The sequence below is a fragment of the Scyliorhinus canicula genome, chromosome 6 (assembly GCF_902713615.1).
Source record: "Scyliorhinus canicula chromosome 6, sScyCan1.1, whole genome shotgun sequence".
In the NCBI taxonomy this organism is placed as follows: Eukaryota; Metazoa; Chordata; class Chondrichthyes; order Carcharhiniformes; family Scyliorhinidae; genus Scyliorhinus; species Scyliorhinus canicula.
The window spans coordinates 46,292,834-46,318,134 of record NC_052151.1 but is presented as its reverse complement, the minus strand read 5'-3'; positions in this window follow the sequence as shown (position 1 = coordinate 46,318,134).

Here is a 25,301-nt window from a genome sequence, read left to right as displayed (position 1 = left end):
TGGACTTTTGGCTTGACCGTCTTAGACGGGTCTCACCACGTTGGGACCGGAAAACCCCGCCAATGTTTAAGGTGGTGGATGGGGCGTCGATCAAATGGACTGCCTTGTCCTGGATGGTGTCAAGCTTTTTGAGTACTGTTGGCGCTCACACATCCAGGCAAGTGGAGGGCAATCCATCACACTCCTGACTTGCTGATGGTGGGCAGGCTTTGGAGAGTTCGGACATTATTCGCTGCAGGACTCCTAGCCTCTGACCTGCATATCGTGCCCATTTCCAGCACAACTGAGTGGCCTTCTTGACCTGAGTGAATGAAATCAACATTTAATCCAATAACCTTAATGCCACCTTTACTAATGCAAGCCTTTTATTTCCAGATTTGAAAAAATTGAAAGCAATTTCTCAATTTGCCATGGTAAAATTAAACTCATGTTCTCTGGATTATTACTTGGCAACTGGTGATCGCTAGTCCGAAAATGGAACCTGCCAGTGACTGGGGAAGTGGGGGCTCCCAGTCAGGACCCAGTGATCCTACACTAGATGGAAGCAGCATTGAAATGACTGAGGAAAGTTGGCTCCAGAAATTGGAATGGTCTGCGTAGTCCCTTTAAGGATTGTTGGTTTTAGCATTCTTGTCCCACCTGTCTTGTTATGCTCTTGGCGCAGCATAAGCGGCTTCCTTGATGTTCACCATGACAAAGGAAGGTTCAGACGTGGAGATAACTTCAACACGTTTATTAAACTATTAACAATTCTACTACTCGGATTCGCCTCTACTGTTAATCCTTCTATAGCTACTCAGACTGACGAACCAGTCTGCTACAATCCACGTGGTGGGTGTGATGTTGAATCAACCTTGTGTCTGTACTCACTTGAGTGTCTCCACTGGAAAGAGGAAGATCATGTGTGCTGTGTCCTTTATATATGGGTTGGTGTAATGCCCCCCTGTGGCAGTGTCTCCTCTGTGTGTATCGTGAATGCCCAATTGGCCGTGTCCTATCTTACTGACCTATTTGTTGAGTGTCTGTGTGTCATGTCTCTGGTGCTCCCTCTAGTGTCTAGCTAGTCTACGTGTACGTACATTAACCCCTTGTGTATCTACAATGATGCATTTCACCACATCCCACCTTTTTTCATGTTACATATTTTCTGTACACTGTTAAAGAAAATTGAACAAAAAACAGGTGGATAAGCGATGCTCTGTACAAGTTATGATAACAGTGATCATTAAACAAGAAGTCCAACTCATATGTATGAGTCCAAAACCCATCAATTATCATGGTCGAATGTCTTTCTTGTTGGGTTGGTGAGTTGGTGATTTTGATGGTGGCATGTCCTTGTGAACGCCATCAGTGCCCTGTGCATAAGGAACCAAGAAGTGGTCAAATCACTTTGTTGTGTGATGTGGAGTCTTTTTTTTCTTCCGATGCTTGTGATAGCGATGTTGGATGGCATCTGTCCTGAAAGCCAAGTTGCCTGTTGGTAGTAGCAAACGTGAATTGGGAAGATGCATCGTCCTGCCATGGTATGTCATTGTACTGAGCTGAGCAGTAACGGTGTCCCTCATGGGCCGAGTTGTATCATGTCGTACCAGTCGTAGTTCCATTGGTGTAGTCTTTGTCGTGCTTGTTGTCAACGTTGTTGCCTTTGGTATGCTTCTTGTTATTGTCGTTGATGTGGTTTTCATAGGTTGTGTTGTTGTGTTGGATGGTTCTGTTGTTGTGTTAGCTGCGCTCAAGGCCCACACTCTGTGGATAATATGAGTCCTTCACACAGTTACTCATGTCAGCGTGCTTTGTGGCATCTGCTGTTACCTTGAGCGTGCCGTCACTGAGTTTGCGGCACTCCCCGCCTGGAGTCAAGTCCGGCCGATATGGATCAGCTTTGGCGTTTGATTGCTCCCCATCTGGAGTCTGGTCTGTTACACCTGAGTCAGTTTTGGTTTGTCGATGCTCCACGTCAGGAGTCAAAACATCCAGGAATGCATTTGCTTGTGGAGATGCTCGAGCGAATGAGGTTTGAAATAACGTGGTATCACCGGAGTTACCAGTGGTCTCACTGTGATCGTCGCGTGCCTCCGTACACACTAGCTGAGGTCTGTCACATTGCGCATCTTGTATGGGAAGTGGGATGCCCTCGTCACTTGTCTCACATACAGTGGGTAGAGACTCAGTAGCTTCTTGTTGTTCACTTGAGCTGGGTAGACTGCCAGAGTCTTCATCTTGTGGCTCAAACAATGTGGGTGGACTGTCATAGTCGCTTTGTTGTTCACTTGAGCTGGGTAGACTGTCAGAGTCGTCTTGCTGTTCACTGGAGCGTGGTAGACTGCCATAGTCTTCTCGCTGTGCACTTGAGCATGGCAGACTGTCATAGTCTTTCTGTTGTTCACTTGAGCGTGGCAGACTTGCATCGTCTGCTGCTGGTTGCTCAGAGGAGGTTGCTAGACCCTCATGGTCTTGTTCATGCAAGGACTGCGCTTTGGAGTCTTGCGTTGCTTCTATCGTTGAGGCTGTCCACGAGCTCACTGTGGAGGCTTGTGTCACTCGAGTCACTTCTTGTTCATGCAAGGACTGTGGTGTGGAGTCTTGCATCACTTTCTGTGTGGAGGCTCGGACCCTTTGTGGTGCGTGGACCACTCTCTGTGTGGCAGCAGGCTGCTGTCTGTGGGCTTGTACCGCTCTCTGTCTCATGGTGTCAGGCCGCAGCATAATCCTGCACTCACGAGTCGGGATGTCATATATGCTGGGCTGAAGATCCTCAAATCCGAAGAACACATCCGCATCTGTGTCGGAGCCTTCACTGTAGAACACATCTTGTTGCGGTTCGGATTTGGTACTGAGGTCACCATCTCGAATGATGAAACCTTCGTCTGAGTCGTAGTCTTCTCAGACCATATCATCACTTTTTGTGTCGGAGCTGGCATTGGGCTCGCGATGTCCAAAGAAGAAATAAAGGTCGGAGTCGTAGTATTCAAGGACTGTATCATCTCTTTGGGCGGTGCATATCACCACACCACCCAGTAAGAGACCTGCATATTGTGTAAAACGGCGTCTGAAACATTTTAATGAGAGTTTCTCCACACTTCAGGCTAACCATATGAAATGAAATGAAAATTGCTTATTGTCACGAGTAGACTTCAATGAAGTTACTGTGAAAAGCCCCTAGTCGCCACATTCCGGCGCCTGTCCGGGGAGGCTGTTACGGGAATCGAACCGTGCTGCTGGCCTGCTTGGTCTGCTTTCAAAGCCAGCGATTTAGCCCATGTGCTAAACAGCCCCTATGTTTACCTAACATCCCATGCATGTTACAAAACTAAGTAATGGGTGGTCATGGACGGCACGGTGGCACAGTGGTTAGCACTGCTGCCTCACAGCACCAGGAACCCGGGTTCAATTCCAGCCTTGGGTGACTGTGTGGCATTTGCACATTCTCTCTGTGTCTGCGTGGGTTTCCTCCAGGTGCTCCAGTTTCCTCCCACAGTCCAAAGATGTGGAGGTTAGATGGACTGGTCATGATAAATTTTCCCCTTGTCTAAAAGGTAAAGTGGGGTTACTAGGTTATGGGGATTAGCTAGGGGTGTGGGCCTAGGCAGGGTGCTCTTTAAGAGGTTTGGTGCAGACATGATGGGCTGACCTTCCTCCTTCTCCACTCTAGGGATTCTATTCTATTTACTGTACACTATGGTAGTATCATAACTATCAGCATTACAAGGGTTAATGTAGTGTCAAGAGTAGCCACTAAAGGGAGCTGTAGATACAAAATAAAGCAGTGATGCTCGACCTTAGGGGAGGAGTGTATACAGGAGACAGCAGAGAAGGACATAAGAGCAGTTAGTGTGAGAAGGTTAGATTATATTTTATCCCAGTAGTGAGATTAGCAGTAGATGAGTGTAGTTAGATGTTGTTGATCAATTCTGTATTCGAAAGGACTATGTGTCAAAACCCAGTGTAGAAGTGTAAATAAAATCATAGCTTTGTTTAAGTAAAAGCTATACTGTGGTCTTTGTGTAACACTACGCCAAACATCCTAAATGAGCAACACAAAGAACACCAGGACTATGACTCCAAAAAGCATCTGACATGGTTTAGCTACTTCAAATACGCTCTCCCTTTTGGAAATTAGCACTTCAAGATACACCTTGCCACATAAGGACGGACTTTATTATAGGTTGGTCATTTCCACCATATTGGGTCACCTTTCTTTTCAGGACTTCCTTCTGTCTGGCCTCCAATCCATGATTTGTGAATAGGACCATTTTACCAAAGCAACTTTGCAAAAAAATGTTCAACTTGAATAAGCATCACGAACTGGTCAGCGTTGCAAAGTGTGGACCATGACGTCCGTACCTCACAAGCCTAGCAATGATTGGATGGTCCTTAGAAAGGAATTGGGTGCAAGTGGTCTTCCATATTACTGGAGGTTGGAATGGAAACCTGAGGGAAATATAAAGTGGGGAAAGGGTCCCACAGATTCACCAACTGGACAAATACCTGCACAGATTAGATGCATTTCGCCCAAAAATCTGGTGCGGCCTATCCTGATTTCTACCCCAGTGCATTTTGACACTGCCATTGATTGAACACGTGATTATTGTAGTGACGCTGATGGAGTGATTAACTCACTAGTACGTCAGTTATATCACAAATGTGATGTGAATTGATTTTGGTGTGACATTCCCAGATGCGGCATGGCGCAATACTGCAGGGAGGATTCCCAAATTGAATTTAGGTGCGAGGTGTTAGCGAACACCTCCAGAGGCTCGCCTTGCATCACTTCAATGGTATCACCTTAAACTGCAAATCGATATGGAGCAAATGTTCTCAGATCCTGCCAAGTAGTTAGAGAATTCATTGCTTCCGTTTAAATGTTAACACGGAACTGATGGTCCCATGCGCTGCTTGTTAACATTGAAACTGACCGGCTTTATGCGCTTTTATTTTTCTTAATCAAAGAGTGACAAGAAAACAAAGTATCTGGCTTGAGTCAATCCAACCCAGGCAGATTCTGATCTAAAGCTAGGAAAGCAGATTTATACACTGCCTCTGAATAGATGTCTTATATCACACTCTAAAAGTATAGATGGGAGGCACTTTCCTATTATCTTCTGACAGTTAGATACTAGGGGCAGGAGATGTGCAATGACCAGACACATTTACAGAGACATAAAACATCCAATATGCATATTTCAATAAAATGATAGCATTCATGGACAAAGTGTCTGTCCAGACAGGTCCTCTGTATTCTTGCAATCAAAACAAATCAGAGTCTGAAGTAGTTCAAATGAGGAACAACAAATGATTTATACAGTACTCCTGCACACCTCAAAAGAAAATCATTGATTCAAAATGTCCCAGAATTTCATGGCATTTTTTAATATCTATGACCTATATTTTGTTCTATGTTTATCATTGAATCGCCAGTAAATTGTTGGTTTGTCATCAATGCATAATCTGGTATTTTCTGCTCTGGCTACGATAATAGACTGCCGAGAATAATAAAACAGGTTCAGACCGGACAAACAAAATCAGTTTAACAAGACACAGGAAATGAGCCATGTTACTTTTGGATTTGGATTTAGGTTTATTGTCATGTGTACTGTGGTACAGTGAAAAGTATTGTTCTGCTACAGTCCAGAGATCATTCCGTACGTAAAAAAACATAGTACATACATAAATACACAATGTAAACACAAAAGCACAGACATCGGGTGAAGCATATGAAGTTAGATACTAGGGGCAGGAGATGTACCGGGGCAGCACGGTAGCATGGTGGTTAGCATAAATGCTTCACAGCTCCAGGGTCCCAGGTTCGATTCCCGGCTGGGTCACTGCCTGTGCGGAGTCTGCACGTCCTCCCCGTGTGTGCGTGGGTTTCCTCCGGGTGCTCCGGTTTCCTCCCACAGTCCAAAGATGTGCGGGTTAGGTGGATTGGCCATGCTAAATTGCCCGTAGTGTCCTAAAAAGTAAGGTTAAGGGGGGGGTTGTTGGGTTACGGATATAGGGTGGATACGTGGGTTTGAGTAGGGTGATCATTGCTCGGCACAACATTGAGGGCCGAAGGGCCTGTTCTGTGCTGTACTGTTCTATGTAGTACTGCTCAGTAGAGAAGATGCATGGAGAGATCAGTTCAGTCCATAAGAGGGTCGTTTAGGAGTCTGGGAACAGTGGGGAATAAGCTGTTTTTGAATCTGTTAGTGCTTGTTCTCAAACTTTTGTTTCTCCTGCCTGATGGAAGAAGTTGGAAGAGTGAGTAAGACAGGTGAGAGGGGTCTTTGATTATGCTGCCCGCTTTCCCCAGGCAGCAGGAGGTGTAGATGGAGTCAGTGGATGGGAGACAGGTTCGTGTGATGGACTGGGCTGTGTTCATGACTCGCTGTAGTTTATTACGGTCTTGGGCTGAGCAGTTGCCATACCAGGCTGTGATGCAGCCAGATAGGATGCTTTTCATGGTACAGCTGTAAAAATTGGTAAGAGTTAATGTGGGCATGCCGAATTTCATTTGTTTCCAGAGGAAGTACAGGCGCTGTTGTGTTTTCTTGATCGTAGTGTTGACATATGTGGACCAGGACAGATTGCTGGTGATATGCACATCTAGGAATTTGAAGCTGTCAACCATCTGCACCTTGGTATCATTGATGCAGACAGGGGTGTGTACGATACTTTGCTCCCTAAAGTCAATGACCAGCTCCTTAGTCTTGCTGATGTTGAGGGAGAGATTGTTTTCGTTCCACCACACCAGTAAGTTTTCCATCTGCCTCCTGTACTCTGACTCATCGTTGTTCGAGATCCGACCCACTATGGTCATGTCATCAGCAAATTTGTAGATGGAGATGGAGCCAAATGTTGCCATGCAGTCGTGTGTGTATAGGGAGTATAATAGGGGGCTGAGTACACAGCAATATGGGGCCCCGGTATTGAGGACTATCATGGAGGAGGTGTTATTGTTTATCCTTACTGATTGTGATCTCTGGGTCAGGAAGTCGAGGAACCAAAGGCAGAGGGAGGAGCCAAGTCCTAGGTTTTGGAGTTTTGATATGAACTTGATGGTAGGACAGCACGGTAGCACAAGTGGAAAGCACTGTGGCTTCACAGCACCAGGGTCCCAGGTTCAATTCCCCGCTGGGTCACTGTCTGTGCGGAGTCTGCACATTCTCCCTGTGTCTGTGTAGGTTTCCTCTGGGTGCTCTGGTTTCCTCCCACAGTCCAAAGGCATGCAGGTTAGGTGGATTGGCCATGATAAATTGCCCTTTGTGACCAAAAAGGTTCGGAGGGGTTATTGGGTTACAGGGATAGGGTGGACGTGAGGGCTTAAGTGGGTCGGTGCAGTCTCGATGGGCCGAATGGCCTCCTTCTGCACTGTATGTTCTGTGTTCTGTGTTGACTGGGATTATTGTGTTGAAGGCTGAGCTGTAGTCAATGAATAGGAGTCTGACGTAGGAGTCCTTGTTGTCGAGATGCTCCAGGGATGAGTATAGGGCCAGGGAGATGGTGTCTGCTGTGGACGGTTGTGGTGGTATGAGAATTGCAGTGGATCAAGGCATTCTAGTATGGGGTTAATATCTCTCATGACCACTTTTCTCAACAGGCATTTCCCTAGTGAACAGCAAAGGGAAACAATTCAGGCCCTCAAATGAGGCTCCAGTAAAAGCAGTAGTGGGCTGTAGTGATTGTCCCTTTAAGCGGTCACCTGGCCTTAAGGGAATCAATTGGGACTCAGAGCAAGGAATCATCCCAGGGGATGGAGTCCTCATTGTCAGAGACATTTTGGGGGTGGAGGGAGGAAACTTTCTTAGGCAGGAGATATGTAATGAGCTATATAGCTGCAGCCATGCTGACTGCTGAATTCTTATTAATAAAAACATTTTGTGTTCATTAATGAAGTGTGGAAGTGCATCAATACAGGGGCAAACTTAAGATTCACGAGTCACAGTCCAGTGATGTCATCAGCACCACAAGGTATTTTTAACCTTAACACAGGCGAAGTTCCACAATCACTGTTACCCAGCAGCAGAAACATGGTGGGAGGAGTCAGTCGGCTGGGACAGCTCTGCCTATTTTTACAATCCTTACGGGCCTAAAAGAGCAAGAATTCTCCCCAAGGAAGGAAGGAAGGCTCGCAAGAAAGACTTCAGCCTCCCCAACCTGAGTCTACACAAACCTCCTCCAGAGGGAAAAAAAAACAGTAAAATGGACAAATAAGAATACTGGTCTGAACAGTTATTTCCTTCTGGAATTAGCACTTATTTATTTGTTAATTTATTTAAATGAGGCGCTGCAGTTAGGATCACCTCCGTGACTCTAACCTTGCTGGGTTCTTTGTCTGTTGTTGACCTACTTCCTTCCACCTTCCAAAGAATAAAGAACAATATAGCACAGGAACAGGCCCTTCGGCCCTCCAAGCATGCACAACCATGATACCTGCCTAAACTAAAACCGTATGCACTTACGGAGTCCATATCCTTTCATTCCCACCATATTCATATATTTGTCTAGATGCCCCATAAATGGCGCTATTGTACCTGCTCCAACCACCTTTCCAAGCAGCACGCTCCATATATTTACCATCCTCTGTGTAAAAAACATCTATTGTAAACTTTCCCCCACGCATTTTAAACCTATGTCCCCTAGTACTTGACTCTCCTACCCTAGGAAAGAGCATCTGACTATCCACTCTGTCCATGCCACTCATAATCTTGTAGACCTCTATCAGGTCGCCTCTCAACCTCTGCTATTCCAGTGACAACCTAGTTTATCTAACCTCTCCTCATAGCTAATGCCTTCCATACCAAGCAATTAACATCGGGGCCAAAGTTTCATGAAATAAATTATATTTGTGCCCTTTTTATCTTACATTAAAGTCCAATGTCTGGTCCATTTGCATGGTGTGAAAATGAAAAACACTGATTGAAAAGAGATGTGCCGGAGACAATAGCCTTTGGACATAAATATTAAAGTTTTTCCATTTTTGTTTCTATCAGCTGTGGTGTTCTTTATGTTGCTTATTTAGGATGGTTGGCACAGTGTTCCTCAAAGACCACAGTCTAGCTTTTATTTAAACAAAGCTATGATTTTATTTACACTACTGAACTGGGTTTTGACACTTAGTCCTTTTAGAATACAGAATTGACCTTCACCACCTGTCTCCTGCATACACTCCTCCCCCAAGGTCGAGCATCACTGCTTTATATAGTTGTATCTGCAACTCCCTCTAGTGGCTATTCATGGTACTACATTAACCCTTGTAATGCTGATAGTTATGCGAATACCACATCAACTATTAATTAAAATAGCATCCATCACTAAACCGTTGGTAGTCAGATTTGCACCCCAGAAATGTGATAATTCTGTCCACTGCAAGCTGAAAATATGGCACCTTTTTACACCAGCTATCATTTTCACATTCCTCAGCAAGTTAACCAGTTGCTTCCTCAGAACAACGATTTCAAAAGTACCACATAATAATAGATTAATAGATAAAGTCAGAGCATGAAGATTCAGGATTCAATTAACAGAATGGATAGCTGACTGGTTGAAAGTTAGAAACTAGGGCTATTCCGAATATTCAATGGGAAGTGGGTCTCATGAGGGTGGTGTTCTTTGTGATTCTTGTTATCAGGATGCATGTTGTAGTGTTCACAAAGACCACAGAAACTAAGTTCATTAACAAAGCTAACATTTATTTACACTACTTATCAAAGCTCGACCACTTACTCCAAGAGTAAACAATAATCTAGAATCTACACTCAACTAACACTAGTCTCCACACTCTATAACTGTTCTCTGATCTCTCTCACTACTCCTATGCTTCTCCCAGAAGTCTGTGAGTCAGTGCTTTATATAGGTCTGCATCTAGCTCCATCTAGTGGTTAATTATGATATGACATTAATCCTTTGTATTCTGAACATTTCCCATAATGTCGCAATGAGGATCAGCGCTTGGACCACTCTTGTTAATCATTTATATTGCTGATTTAGACTTTAGAATCTAAAACATCAGTTCTTAATTTGCAGATGACATCAGATACTCAATACTGAGGTGCTGCAACAAATTACAAGAAGGCATTAATAAACTTGAAGACCAGGCGTATAATCAGAAAATAACAGGACAAGACAGGGTAGATGCAGGGAAGGTGTTACCAATGATAGGTGTGTCCAAAACCAGGGGTCACAGCCTGAGGGTTCAGGGTAAACCATTTTGGACAGAGATGAGGAGACATTTCTTCACCCAAAGAGTGGTGAGCCTGTGAAATTCGTTACCACAGGAAGTAGTTGATGCTAAAACATTGCATATATTCAAGAGGAGGCTGGAGAAAGCACTTGGGGAGAATGGGATCAAAGGTTATGGAGAGAAAGCAGGATTAGGCTATTGAGTTGGATGATCAGCCATGATCGTGATAAATGGCAGAGCAGGCTCGAAGGGCCAAAAGGCCTCCTCCTGCTCCTATCTTCTATGTAACTTTCCACACAGATAAGAATATATTTCGATCTGAAAAATTAAGAGCTTACATATTACTTGGAAAACAAGAAATTAAATTGGATAGAGAAGCAAATCCTTTTATTCATTCATGGATTGTGGGTATGTCAAGTACAAATACACAAATCACTAAAATGTGCAATGCAGGCCACATGGAGGGACACAGAGGGACAGAATTGAACAGTAGAGAAATCATTCTCAAGTTATATTGAACCTTGGTTAGACTACACTTAACGAACAGCGTGCAGTTCTGGCTGCTATTTTATAAAACGGGCATTTTATAAAACTGGAGAGGGTGGTAGAAAGATTTGCAAGGGTGATAGCAGAACTGTAAGGTTTTGCTTATTAAGAGAGAATGAACAGGCCGGGTCTATTTTCTCTTGAAAAGAAAAAAACTGAGTAGTGATCAACTAGAGGTCGTTAAAATCATGAAATGTTTTGATAGAATCGATGCAGAGAGAGAATTTCCACTTATGGGGAGAGCAAAACTGAAGGCTATCAATATAAGCTGATCAGCATGAAATCAAAGATGTACGGCGGGAATCCAATGCCAGTAGTGACAGCAATTGGACAATTTCCACTTCATGAATTAGGATAGCATCTTACCAGTTTTAAGTAGTTTCTGCCATCAGGTAGATTTATTGTCAGGGGAATTGAATCCATAAGCAGGAATGTTTTTCCCCAGTTGTACAGAGCATTGGTAAGAAAACACACCTGGAGGAGTGTGTACGTCTTTGGCTGCCTTACTTAAGACAGGATATAGTTCTATTAGAAACAATTCGCAGAAGATTCATTCGACTGATTCCTGGGATGAAGAGGATGTCTAACGAGGAAACGTTAGACAGGTTGGGCCTGTGACCATTGAATCACAAAATCACAGAATTGTTACGATGCAGAAGAAGATCATTTGGCTCATCGTGTCTGCATTGCCTCCCCAAACAAGCTTTATGGCTTAATGCTATTCCCTTCCCTTTTCCCCATACCCCTACACAGTGTTTCTATTTAAATAATCATCCAATGCCGCATTGAATGCCTCAATTGAACCTACCTCCATCATTTGGCTCATCGTGTCTGCATTGCCTCCCCAAACAAGCTTTATGGCTTAATGCTATTCCCTTCCCTTTTCCCCATACCCCTACACAGTGTTTCTATTTAAATAATCATCCAATGCCGCATTGAATGCCTCAATTGAACCTACCTCCACCCCACTTCCAGGCAGTGCAATCCGAACCTGAACCACTCTCTGTGCGATAAAGTTTTTGCAAATCATCTTAAATCTCTGCCCTCTTGTTTTTGATCCTTTCCGAGCCCCAAGTGTTTCTCCCTGTCCACTCTATCTAGCCCCCTTACAATTTTGAACAGCTCTATCAAATCTCCTCTCAGCCTTCTTCTCTTCATGGAGAACAGCCCCAACCTCTCCAATCTATCCTCATAACTGAAAGCATTCTTGTAAACCTCTTCTACACTCTCTCCAGTGCGTTCACATTGTTCCCATAGTATGGCGCCCAGAACTGTACACAATATTCTGGCTGAGGTCTAACTAGTGTCTAGTATAAGTTCAGCACAGCTTCCTTGCCCTTGTGCTCTATGGCCCTATTAATAAAGCCCAGAATACCATATACTTTATTAACTGATTTCTTCACCTGTCCTGTCACGATCAGTGATCTGTGCACATATACATCCAGGTCCCTCTGTTCCTGAACACCCTTTTAGAATTCTACCCCTTATTTTATATTGTCTCTCCATGTTCTTCCTACCAAAATGCATCATCTCACACTTCTCCACATTGAACTTCATCGACCCCATATCTGCCCACTCTACCAACTTGCCTATGTCCTTTTCAACATGTTACAGTTTTTTTTTTTTATAAATGTTTTTATTCAGTTTTCGTATTTTATATTGAACAAATTACAAATTGTTAGGAGAGAAAAAAAAAACAAACAAAAACAAACACGCAAAAATTAACACACATATTTACAGGTAAGCATCTTCGTAGTAGTAACTGCGCCCCCCCCCCCCCCCTCCCCCCCTCAACATGTTTATTTAGCTTGGTTTTGGGCCTTAGCTAGCCATCGAACCCCCGTAACGAACCTGTAGCCCCCCCCCCCCCCTCCCGCTACCTTCCCCCGACTATTCTTCCTCTTGTACATTGGCCACAAATAGGTCCCGGAACAGTCGCATGAATGGCTCCCACATTCTGTGGAAGCCGTCGTCCGACCCTCGGATGGCAAATTTGATTTTCTCCATTTGGAGAGATTCCGAGAGGTCGGACAGCCAGTCCGCAGCTCTGGGCGGTGCTGCTGACCGCCAGCCAAACAGGATTCTACGGCGGGCGATCAGGGAGGCAAAGGCAAGGGCATCCGCCCTCCTCCCCAGGAATAGATCTGGCTGTTCTGAAACCCCGAAGACCGCCACTATCGGGCATGGCTCCACCCTCACTCCCACCACTTTGGACATTACCTCGAAGAAGGCTGTCCAGTACTCCACGAGTCTGGGGCAGGACCAGAACATGTGGGCGTGGTTGGCCGGGCCTCTTTGGCACCGTTCACATCTGTCTTCCACCTCCGGGAAGAACCTACTCATACGGGTTCTTGTTAAGTGGGCTCTATGTACCACTTTTAGTTGCGTCAGGCTGAGCCTTGCGCACGTGGAGGTGGAGTTGACCCTATGCAGTGCTTCGCTCCAGAGTCCCCACCCGATCTCCATCCCCAGGTCGTCCTCCCATTTCCTCCTTGTTGCGTCCAGTACGGTGTCGTCCCTATCTACCAGTCGGTCATACATGTCACTACAGTTCCCTTTCTTTAGGATACTTGCGTCCAGTAGGTCTTCCAGTAGTGTCTGTCGTGGCGGTTGTGGGTACGTCCTTGTCTCCTTTCGTAGGAAGTTTTTGAGCTGCAGGTACCGTAGCTCGTTCCCCCCAGCTAGCTGAAATTTCTCTGTCAGTTCGTCCAGTGTTGCGATCCTGTCGTCCGTGTACAGGTCCCTGACTGTCAGTGTCCCCCCGTCCTGCCTCCACCTTTTGAAGGTGGCGTCGGTCAGTGCTGGTTTGAACCTATGGTTGTTGCAGATGGGAGCCCTGTTCGACATTTTGGTCAGGCCAAGTTGCTGCCGCAGTTGGTTCCAGGATTGGAGGGTGGCTGTCACCACTGGGCTGCTGGAGTGTTTTTTGGGTGGGGATGGGAGTGCTGCCGTGGCGAGGGCCCGGAGGGAGGTTCCCATGCAGGAGGCCTCCTCCGCACGCACCCACTCAGCTTCTGGCTCCTGGATCCATCCCCTTACTCGCTCGGCTGTTGCTGCCCAGTGGTAGAATTGTAGATTCGGGAGGGCTAACCCTCCCCTGGTTTTTGTTTTTTGTAAGACCTTCTTTGGGATCCTAGCATTTTTACCCCCCCATACGAACGCCATGATGAGTTTGTCCAGCGCTTTGAAAAAGGCCTTGGGGATGTAGATCGGAATGGATCTAAACAGGAAGAGGAACCTGGGCAGTACGTTCATTTTGATCGTCTGAACTCTCCCCGCGAGGGAGAGCGGGAGTGTGTTCCATCTTTGCAGGTCCTTTTTAACTTCCTCCGTCAGGCTGGTGAGGTTCCATTTGTGGATCCCTTTCCAGTCATGGGCTATTTGGATCCCCAGGTAGCGGAATTTATGTCGGGCTTGTTTGAACGGCAGCCCCTTTAGTGCTGCCCCCCCCCCCCCTTGCGGGTGTAATGGGAAGATCTCACTTTTGCTCATGTTGAGTTTGTAGCCCGAGAAGGCTCCAAACTCTTTCAGGAGCGCGATGATTCCGTCCATGCTGCTTTGTGGGTCCGAGATATAGAGGAGCAGATCATCCGCATAGAGTGAGACTCTGTGCTCTCTACCTCCCCTTCGGATCCCCCTCCAATTTTTTGCTGCCCTGAGCGCGATTGCTAGCGGTTCGATTGCTAGTGCGAACAGCAGCGGGGACAGTGGGCATCCTTGTCTGGTGCCCCTGTGCAGCTGGAAGTATTGGGAGTTGGTATTGTTGGTCTGTACACTCGCCATGGGAGCGTTGTACAGGAGCTTTACCCAAGCGGTGAACCCTGTTCCAAGCCCGAACCGCTCCAGTACCTCTATGAGGTATTTCCATTCGACTCTGTCGAAGGCCTTTTCTGCGTCCAGGGAGACGATCACCTCTTGTGTTCTCTCCCCGGAGGGGGTCATTATCACGTTCAGCAGGCGCCTGATGTTCGCGGTCAGCTGTCTACCTTTGACAAAGCCCGTCTGGTCCTCTGTGACCACCTCAGGTACACAGTCTTCTAGCCTTTTGGCTAGGATTTTGGCCAGTATTTTGGCGTCTGCGTTCAGCAGAGATATGGGTCTGTATGACCCACATTCCGTTGGGTCTTTGTCTCAACATGTTACAGTTGACAATACTTCAAATTTTGTGTCATCTGCAAACTTCTAAATTGTCCCCTGCACGCCAAGATCTAGATCATTAATATATATCAGGAAAAGCAAGGGTCTCAACACTAACAACTGGGGAACACAACTACAAACCTTAGTCCAGCCTGAAAAACATCCATTGACCATTACTCTCTGCTTCCTATTATTCAGCCAATTCTGTATCCACGTTGCTATTGTCCTTATTATGTTATGAGCCATAACCTTTCTCACTGTTGTGTGGCACTGTATTGAATGACTTCTGAATGTCCATGTACACCACATCAACAACGTTACCCTCATCAACCTTTTTTGTTACCTCCTCAAGAACTCTAGCAAGTTAATTAGTTCAGTAGAATTTACATGAATGAGATGTGATCTTATTGAAACATATGATCCTGAGGGGACTGGACAAGGTGGATGCTGAGAGGATGTTTACCCTTGTGGGATAACTGGGAAACACAGTTTAATAATAAGGGGTCTTCTATTTAAGAGGGTTATGAGTTTTTGGAACTCAGAGAGCATTGGAGGCAGAGTGTGATAGATTCTTAAACAAAAAACAGAAAATACTGGACAATCTCAGCAGGTCTAACAGTATCTGTGGAGAAAGAAGGGAACTAATGTTTCGAATCTGGATGACGCTTTATCATCCAGACTCAAAACATTAGCTCTGTTCTCTCTCCACAAGCTGTCAGACCTGCTAAGATAGTCTGTTATTCTTTTGTTTTAGTTTCAGGTTCCAGCATCTGCAGTAATTTGCTTTTGTTTTAGATAAATTCTTGATTGAGAAGGGAGCAAAATATTATAGGGGCCAGGCAGGAAGGTTGTGCTAAGATCAAAATCAGTTCAGCCAATGCCTTATCAAATAGAGGAGAAGAATCAAGGGACTTGTTCTTTGTTCTTTAATGGATAGGATAGGTATAGAAGGATACGGCACAAGGAAGTGCTGAGGGTTTTAGGCAAGGTTAGTATCATGACCCAAGCGGTACAGGCTTGGAGGGCTGTAGGGCCTGTTCCTGTGCTGTATTATTCTTTGTTCTTTGACTGAATAAACTATTGCTGCCCATAATTTGTTGTCATGTGAAGCTCTGGGCAGCTGGTGCAGCCCTTCCAGAAGAAATGGGCATTGTTGAGGCAAGTAGGGGACAACAAGGGAGCCTCAAGATGGAGGCATTCTCTGAAGCCTTCTGAAAACTTTTTTTTTTAAAAAGCATGCCATAGCTCTCAGGCCATCATTGTATGGGGGGAGGGGGGGGGGGGGGTTTCTCCCACAGGACTGCTGTAGCTACAGATGTGACCATTATTTGCCATGGCTCCAGGATAGATAGGTTGAAATGCGGCCTTGCTGACACTGCCCAGTACCTGCCGAGCTCCTACCTCAGCTGGGAAACCTTCCAATATTGGGAAGATCATCAACTTGTCTTAGTTGGGTCCTCAATGTGTGTAATTGGCGAACCGCCACTGCTGCAATCATCCGGCTCCAGCAAGCTCGCTCAGAGGAGGGTGAACATCAGGGAGCTGACCCAAATGCAACTTTCTCATTTTACTCCCGCTTCAGCCTCTCCTCCACAGGGCTAATAAGTTTCCAGCCCCAGTCTTTTTCTTGTCAGATTGAGATAAATCATTTCTAAAGCCAAGGAAATTGCCTCAGGTGCAAATAGATACTTTTTTTCATTCATTCTCCCCTTTGGTTTCTGCCCTGCTATATAGGAGATTTCAGTGGAGCCATGCTTCTTGTGTCTGTAAGTGTATTGTTATTGTGCTGTGAAATTATTAACTCTCACTTGGCTCGAATAATTTGTAAGACTCTGGCTCAGCATTTTTGGCATGAGGGGATACATTTCAGGCAGAGGGAGGCCATTCAATCCGTTGGGCTGCACTGAATTTTTCTAAAAGCAACCTATTTCACTCCACTGCCTCCACTTTCCCCACATCCCTGCAATTTTCCCTCTTCAGGACTTCTCAAGGCTACGATTGAATTGGCATCTACCACCCTGCCAGGCAAATCCTAACCACTCGTGTAAAGAAAATTTCCTCCTGTCATCTCTGGTTGTTTAGCAAATTTGTTTAAATCAGTTCTTTGGGGTTATCGACACATCAGCCTGTGGAAAATGTTTCTCTGTATTTTCTGTGCCAACCCTAGATTCTCAGTCTCTCCTTCATCCTTCATCACTGGGCTTCCTGGGCAATCCTGACATTTACATACAATAGAATGGCAGCCGGGTTCAACTGGACATATTGCATTTTATGTGTCAGGTGTGTTTGGTTAAATAGGAGATTCTCCAGGTTAGTCAACTGGCTTCAGAAACCGAGATCGGTGCCAAATGGCTGCACTACTCCCAGTGTGATTTTCACCACTCTACTAGGGCAGACCGGTTCCTGCCCTCCCTCTCCATACCGAGCTGGTCTTCATGGACAGCACCATGCTGCTGGACCCATGGACTCTACTGTGTCAGTCTCAGTTCAGTACTGTGCCTGGGCTTGGGGAGAACAGGGGTCCCCTTCCCCTTGGTGCTATACACCAGCGTCTATCTGGGCAGCACTGTGCTGCAGGACTCATGCAGCCCCTGCAACAAAGGAAAATATTTGACTAGGCGTTGAGTACAAGGTAAAGTGGGGGGACGGGGGGAGGGTTTTTGGGGGGCAAGGGAGGGCAGTGGCCTGAAAAGGACAAAGAGGTGATGTGGATGGACGTCTGTGCAAGGAGTTGAGGGTGGGCGGGTAGATGAGGGCTCACGTTGGCAGGCAGAGGGGCAAGATGGTATATGAAAAAGACAAACAATAGAAGGTAGAATGAAGATCGGGGTGGGTCGGGGGTGGGGGGGGGGGAGCTGGAACACAACATGTCTTCACAAAAGTACAAAGCAATACCATATTGTTTACTGGAAGGGAATGGAGGAAGACCCCAGGTGCTCTGGGGAGAGGTCCAAGTGAAGCATGGGCACCTCAGAGGTGATGGGTTCAGGGGGAGGGTAGTTGAATCAAGGAACCTCTTCTTGATGCTGCTTGCCTTTTCCCGCTGGGTTTCTGACATCCAACACGATCTGGAGAAGACACTGGGGGTAATTTCTTGTCAGCAGGATTTCCCTGCTCGTTTGCCCACATCTTCTGCCACTAACATAATGGGGTTCCCACCATGCAATAACAGAAATCCCATTTAAATACATTAGCATCTACTTATTGGGGCTCCCACTTTATTGTTCTCCCCCCCCCCCCCCCCCCCCCCCCCCCCCCCCCCCCCCCCCCCCCCCCCCCCTTGCCGGCATGACATCATGGAAGGAAAAATAACCACTGTAGTGTAAGAATATTAGATGCACATTGTTAATTTGTACAGTTGCAGCAAGACATCCCTACTTTTATACTCAAAACCCCTTGAAAAAAGGGTCAACATTCCATTAGCCTTCCTGACTACCTGCTGCACCTGTGTGCCAGCTGTCTGTGTTTTGTGCACAGGTACCTCCAAGTCCCTTTGTGTTGCAGATTTCTGCAGCTTTTCTCCATGTAAATAGTAACCTGCGGTGGGATTCTCCGACCCCCCGCCAGGTCGGAGAATCACCCGGGGCCGGCGTCAATCCCGCCGTGTCCCGAATTCTCTGCCACCCAAGATTCAGCTGGGGCAAGAATTGCCCCGTGCCGGTCGGCGGGCCCCCCGCGGCGATTCTCCGGCCCGCGATGGGCCGAAGTCCCGCCGCTGACAAGCCCCTCCCGCCGGCATGGATTAAACCACCTACCTGATCGGCGGGATTGGCGGTGCGGGCGGGCACCGGGGTCCTGGGGGGGGCGCGAGGTGATCTGACCCCGGGGGGTGCCCCCACGGTGGCCTGGCCCATGATCGGGGCCCACTGATCGGCGGTCTTCACCATGGCGGAGGCAGAAGAGACCCCCTCCCCTGCACATGCACCGGGATGACGTCAGCAGCCGCTGACGCTCCGGCGCATGTGCGGACTTACGCCGGCTGGCGAAGTACTTTCGGCTCCTGCTGGCGTGGCACCAAAGGCCGTTCACGCCAGCCGGCGGAGCGGGGATCACTCCGGCGCAGGCCTCGCCCCTCAATGTAAGGGCTTGGCCCCTAAAGGTGCGGAGACTTCCGCACCTTTGGGCAGCCCGACGCCGGAGTAGCTCACGCCACTCCAACACGCCGGGACCCCCCGCCCGGCCGGGTAGGGGAGAATCCCGGCCCTGTTCTTTTATTCTGACATCCAAAATGAACAACTTAATATTTTCCCATATTATACTCTATTTGCCACCCTTTTGTCCACTTACGTAACCTTTCAATATACCTTTGAAAACTATTTGTATCCCTATCCCAACTTGCCTTTCCACCTATTTTTATGTTCTAATGAGAAGGTTTACGCCATGTAAAGTAAACAAGCTTGGAGAAGAAAAGAGATGTTGCCTAGCAACCAGGGGCACTTTTACAGCAAAGAGCTTTCCAGCTTCTTGCTTAACTGGAAGTCAGTGGAGTAGAAGCTTCATAGCTAGAGAGGGACTATCTCTCAAAGTTCTGCTTGAATAAAAGCTATACCATTGATTAACGGGCAAAGAAGACTCGTGCCAGAAACTTAAAGAGCAGCTAATTAATCTAGGGAAATAAAGAGAGGTTCCAGGACATTTGAAGTTAAAATAACAGAGGAAACTGGAACTAGAATGGGATACTGTTCAGTGAAGACAGACAGAGCTTAGAAGGAGTTGGCTAGTGAGAAACCAGAAAGATATCTGAGATTGTTCTCAGGTTTGTGATACCTTACTACAATGTGAGCTGTTAATTGAAATAATTGTGGTGGCTGGATAGGTGGCAGATCATTGTTAAACAGTGGAGTGGAAGCTTTGTTTAGAAAGATAGTTGAAAAACCTGGAGGCAAATCCTTGGTGAAAATATCTGAAAGAACGCATTGGTTTGTAAGAAGATTTTAAATCATGGCTTTTTGTGAGTGGAATTTTGAAATATTCATATGACAATCATCTGGGGGGAATTTGTGAAGAAATCCATGAAAGATCAATCTGGTTTCAGAGTAGGGTTATCCTTGCAATCTGTGTACATTTGTGAAGATAAGGGGAGTGGCAGAGTATTATAATATAACTAAACTTTCCATATTTAATAAATGTGTTTTTATTGTTGTTCAAAGCAAATTGGCAATCCTGTGACTGTGCTCCTCCACGTTTTCTAAAAAAAATTAGACGTTATAGTCTTCTGAGCCAGTGTTCCGTCTGTGACGTTCCCGTCCAGCAGCAGTAACACCAATTAGGATCTTAACAGTGCTCACTGAGCCTGAAAAAACTCAATAGGTAAAAATGAGTGGAGAAGACCTAGATCCATAGGTGTAATTGTAGCTCTGCTTGTAGACCTGAAGCAGCAGGATCATCACCATAGCCTAACAAGCATACTTGCTGTTATAACCTTCCCGGATCCTATTGGCTGGTTACTGATGTGTTGGGCAGGCTGGGTCTATGTGGACTGCGCTTGATGCAGTGTAGCGAGAGACAGACTTCCAACACTTGATGAGATGCAACACAATTTTATTTAACATCTAACTATTTTACATGTTGAAATGTGGGTTGACACTATGCTGACTTGACTGCAGACCTGATGCTAGCCTGACCAGACTTACTAACTGCCACATAATGTTTGCACTGGCTATGCTCACAAGCTCTGACTGTCTCAGAGGCTGGATCCCGAAATAGCGGGAAAACTGGTTCCCTCTGGCTTTATAGTGGTCGTGTCATGTCTGGTGATTGGCTGCTCTGTTCTGTGTGCTTTGTGGTCATCCTGTGTGTCATCAATCACTGCCTGTCTGCACTCCATTATATACATAGATGTATATTATGAGTTACCTCATATTCCTTGGAGAATATAAGCTCTCCCAATGAGGGGGTGGTAGGGTAATCATTAGCTTTGCAGCTGTATAAATAGAGCTGACCAGCTAGAAAGAAAACCCATCATGAACGACAGGTGCTGTGTATATATTGTTGTAAATAAAGTTACTTTCTGTTTGACTATAGATACAAACCCTTGCTGGATTATTCATGGCCCTAACAAAACTGGCGACAAGAATGGGATATGGCATACACGCACTGCCCCATACCACCCAGCTTCCAATGGGTTGGCGGAACGCACAATGCAGACGGGGCCTCAAGAATCAGTCTTCTGGTCCATGGACACTAGACTAGCTTGTTTTTTGTTTTATTACAGGACCACTCCACATGCGTTGATTGGGGTAGCTCCCGTGGAACTCCTAATGGTTGGCAGACTTTGTACCCACCTCAGCATGGTTTTTCGGGACATTGCCGTGAAATTATGCTGCAATCGGGAACAACAGGGCATTGCCCTTCTCGACATCGGCATGTCCAGCAGTTTGCACCAGGAGGCTTGCTATTTGTTCGTAATTTTGCTGTCGGCGCTCAGTGGCTCTTCTGCGTTATCCTTCGACAAACAGGGCTGATCTCTTACCAAGTGGAAGCCCAGGGTCATGTTCAATGTAAGCATCTGGACTACATTCCGTCCAGGAGGCCACCTCTTCGGCAGAATCCTCAACCCCGGAAATCGCTTCTCCAGCTGCAGCAGCCACCTGATTCAGATACAGTGGATGCTCATCCTCAGGATCTCCCACTGGCACCATGTTCATGGCCTGCTTGGGTCGCTACAGAGCCCCACGAAAATAGGGATGCCAAGATGATGAAGGTTCTCAACTCCGACTCCCAGATGGACATGAAGGACACCTCTAAGGGGGAGCTCTTGGATCCACAGCTCATGGACCTGCCGCCGTTCCGGCATTCGTCTTGGAAGCGCAATTCGCCTTCTCATTATACCTTGCCTGATCTGACGCCTTGTGCCCTTGACACCGAGCTCAATGTCAAAAGAGTCCGATGACCTCCTTTGCCAGGGTGTTTGGCGGATTCCTCAGACTTTGGAGGGAACAGATGTTATAACCTTCCCGGATCCTATTGGCTGGGGACAATTGGTTACCCCATGTTCTTGGGGAATATGAGCCCTCAATGAGAGGGTGCCGGGGCAATCATTAGCTTTGCAGCTGTATAAATAAAGCTGGCCAGTGTGGTACCAGATAGAGAGAGAACCAGTGGTGCTCTACTGGTGCTGTGTATAATTGTTGTAATTAAAGTTCCTTTCTGTTTGACTCTACAAACTCATGCTGGGTTCTTCGTGGCCTTTACAAAACTTGCTTTACTCGCTGTGCTCAACCAACCACCCTTACTTGGCTCAGCCAGCTCTACAATCACTGACACCATAATTCACCTCAGCATGAAATTCCGGGCCTACATGACAATCTCTTGTACCCAGTTAAGAAATTATTGTCAGCTAAAAGGGAAGCAGGGTCTCCTGAATTGTTAAATGTCTTGAGGAATATTGCAAACTGATAAGGTCAAACGTCTCTCCAAGCAACTGAGAGTTTTTCTTTATATATCTGAAATGTAAAAGAAGATCTTGAAAATCAATATCATAATCTCTAATTGTTGTTAACTTGCAGACAGCTGAATCCCACTGCTGCATTGGATTGGATTTTGTTTATTGTCATGTGTACCGAGGTACAGTGAAAAGTATTTTTCTGCGATCAGCTCAAACAGATCATTAAGCACATGAAAAGAAAAGATAAGAAAAGAAAATACATAATAAGACAACACAAGGTGCACAATGTAAGTACATAAACACGGGCATCGGGTGAAGCACACAGGGGTGTAGTGTTAATTAGGTCAGTCCATAAGAAGGTCTTTGGGAAGCTGCTTTTGAGTCTGTTCATACATGTTCTCAGACTTTTGCATCTCCTACTCGATGGAAGAAGTTGGGAGAGTGAGTAAGACGGGTGGGAGGGGTCTTTGATTATGCTGCGCATTTTCCCAGGCAGCGGGAGGTGTAGATGGGGTCAATGGATGGGAGGCAGGTTCGTGTGATGAACTGGGCTGTGTTCACGACTCTCGGAAGTTTCTTGCGGTCCTGGGCCGAGCAGTTGCCATACCAGGCTGCGATGCAGCCCGATAGGATGCTTTCTATGGTGCATCTGTAAAAGTTCATGACAGTTAATGTGGATCTGCCAAATTTCCTTAGTTTCCTGATGAAATATAAGCGCTGTTGTGCTTTATTGGTGGTAGCATCGACATGAATGTACCAGGACAAATTTTTGGTGACGTGCACCCCGAGGAAGTTGAAGCTGTCAACCATCTCCACCTCGGCCCCGTTGATGCTGACAGGGGTGTGTACAGTACTATGCTTCCTGAAGTTAATGACCAGCTCTTTAGTGTTGCTGGCATTGACGGATACATTGTTGTTGTTGCATCACTCCACTAGGTTCTCTATCTCCCTCCTGTATTCTGACTCGTTTGTTCGTTTGTCCACCATCCTTATCCTTGTTGACCTGCAGTGCCCCCCTCTTTAGTACTCCTTACACCGCAGATGACTCCACTGTGTGTATTGAATTTAAAATTCTTAGAGCTGTTTTTACATTTCTTCGAAGCTTGGCCCCACCCTATCACTGCCACCTTCAGAGTCCCCTCCATGAGCAGTTCCTCAGCGGGCTCCATTCTTGATTTCCTCTGCAGCATCCCCTCCTGATCAAAGAAAATGCATCTGAAATCTCTTGCTCAAGAAGAGTTCTCGGGATTTCACTCGCTTCCACTGCACAACCTCTCAATTTGGAAGCTTCAGATGCAAAATCAATAAGACCATTTAATTATCGGGACAATGAGACACATCCACAATATTTTTTAAAAACATGCTGATTCAAGCAATTTGGAACAGCACTCTATGCTAAAAAACAGTGCGCAGCTGCTGTACCCCGCAAAGCTCCAGGGCATTTTTTGTCACTTGGTTTACTTTACAAAACAACTTATTTTCTTTAATTGTTCTGCACAGATGTCAATTTGTTAAGAGCCCTTGTGGCTATCGTTTTGATGAATTCCGCTAAGATAAGACTCTTATGAACGCATCAGTCATGCAATGTGCAGAACAGATTGCAGGTCCTAGTCCATTAGTCTTTGGGCTGAACATTTTAGTATTTTATCAAATCTCTGTATTAATGACACACTACATTAACTGTTATATTTAGGTCCAAAGTGGCTCACTAATCGCAAATGTTACATCATGCAATACTAATGAACAGGAAGAAGTTAAGAAAAAAGCTATAAAATAGTTCAGTCATTTTGCAGGCACATTTCCTGAAATGCATTTTATGTACAAAATAAAGAGAAACATTTTTATTTATTCAAAGCTCAAAAAAAATTCACAATCAATTTCTCCAGCATTCTGTGTCCCTTAGCGTCAGACCTTGATGTCTATCCTATTTAACTGTCTGTTTTTTTTTCCTATCCATCTTCCACTTTGATCCTTTCCATTCTGAAGCTGTTTTACTTTTGATTTGTGTTTCTGAAGCCCAGCAGTGGGAAGATCTTTCTGAAAACTCATTTTTTTTAATGAGCACAGGTCCTACGTCAATGCTATATTTTGTTGCTTCAATTTCACAGCTTGTAGATGGCATTACCATTGCTGACTCCACCACAATCAACATTCTGGGGGTTACCATTGATCAGAAACTGAACTGGACTGGCCATATTAATAATGTAGCTACCAGGACAGGTCAAAGGAATCATAGAATCATAGACTTTACAGTGCAGAAGGAGACCTTTCAGCCCATCGAGTCTGCACCGGCCTTGGAAAGATCATCCCAGTTAAGCCAGAACCGCCACCCTATCAGTGTAACCCAGTAACCCCACGTAATCCTTTTGTACACTAAGGGCAATTTATCATGGCCAATCCACCTCACCTGCACATCTTTGGACTATGAGAGGAAACCGGAGCAACCAAAGGAAATCCACGCAGAGATGGGGAGAACGTGCAGACTCCGCACAGACAGTGACTCAAGCTGGAATCAAACCTGGGAACCTGGAGCTGTGAAGTAACTGTGCTAACCATTGTGCTACCATGCTGCCCATGAACCCTATGGCGAGTAACTCACTTCCTGGCCCTCTTCGGCTGCCCACAGTACAGTCGAGTTGACTTCTCCCTGAATCCTCTTCTGGTGTAAATCGGACCATGACAGCTGGTGCAATTTAAGTTTAATTAATGAATCTGGAATTAAAAATTAATCACAGTAATGGTGACCATCAAACTGACATTGATTGAGCATAGATTACAAATGCAGGGAGGTCATGTTAGAATATTATTCGGGAAGGAAGTGAGGGTATGCAGATACTTTCATCTTTAATGGCTTCAGCCTGACTAATGAACAGAAATTCAACAATGGTCCTCACTATAATGGCTATGGGATTGATCTTCTACTCCAGCCAGTGTCTTTGGTTGAACACCAGCTTCTCCAGCGAGACAAGAGAGGTGTGTCAATTAATGTTGTGCAATCTGTGCGGTGTGATTAATTTTGGGAATTTTTTATATATATTGTATTATGTTCCTGTTGCAGTATGTTAT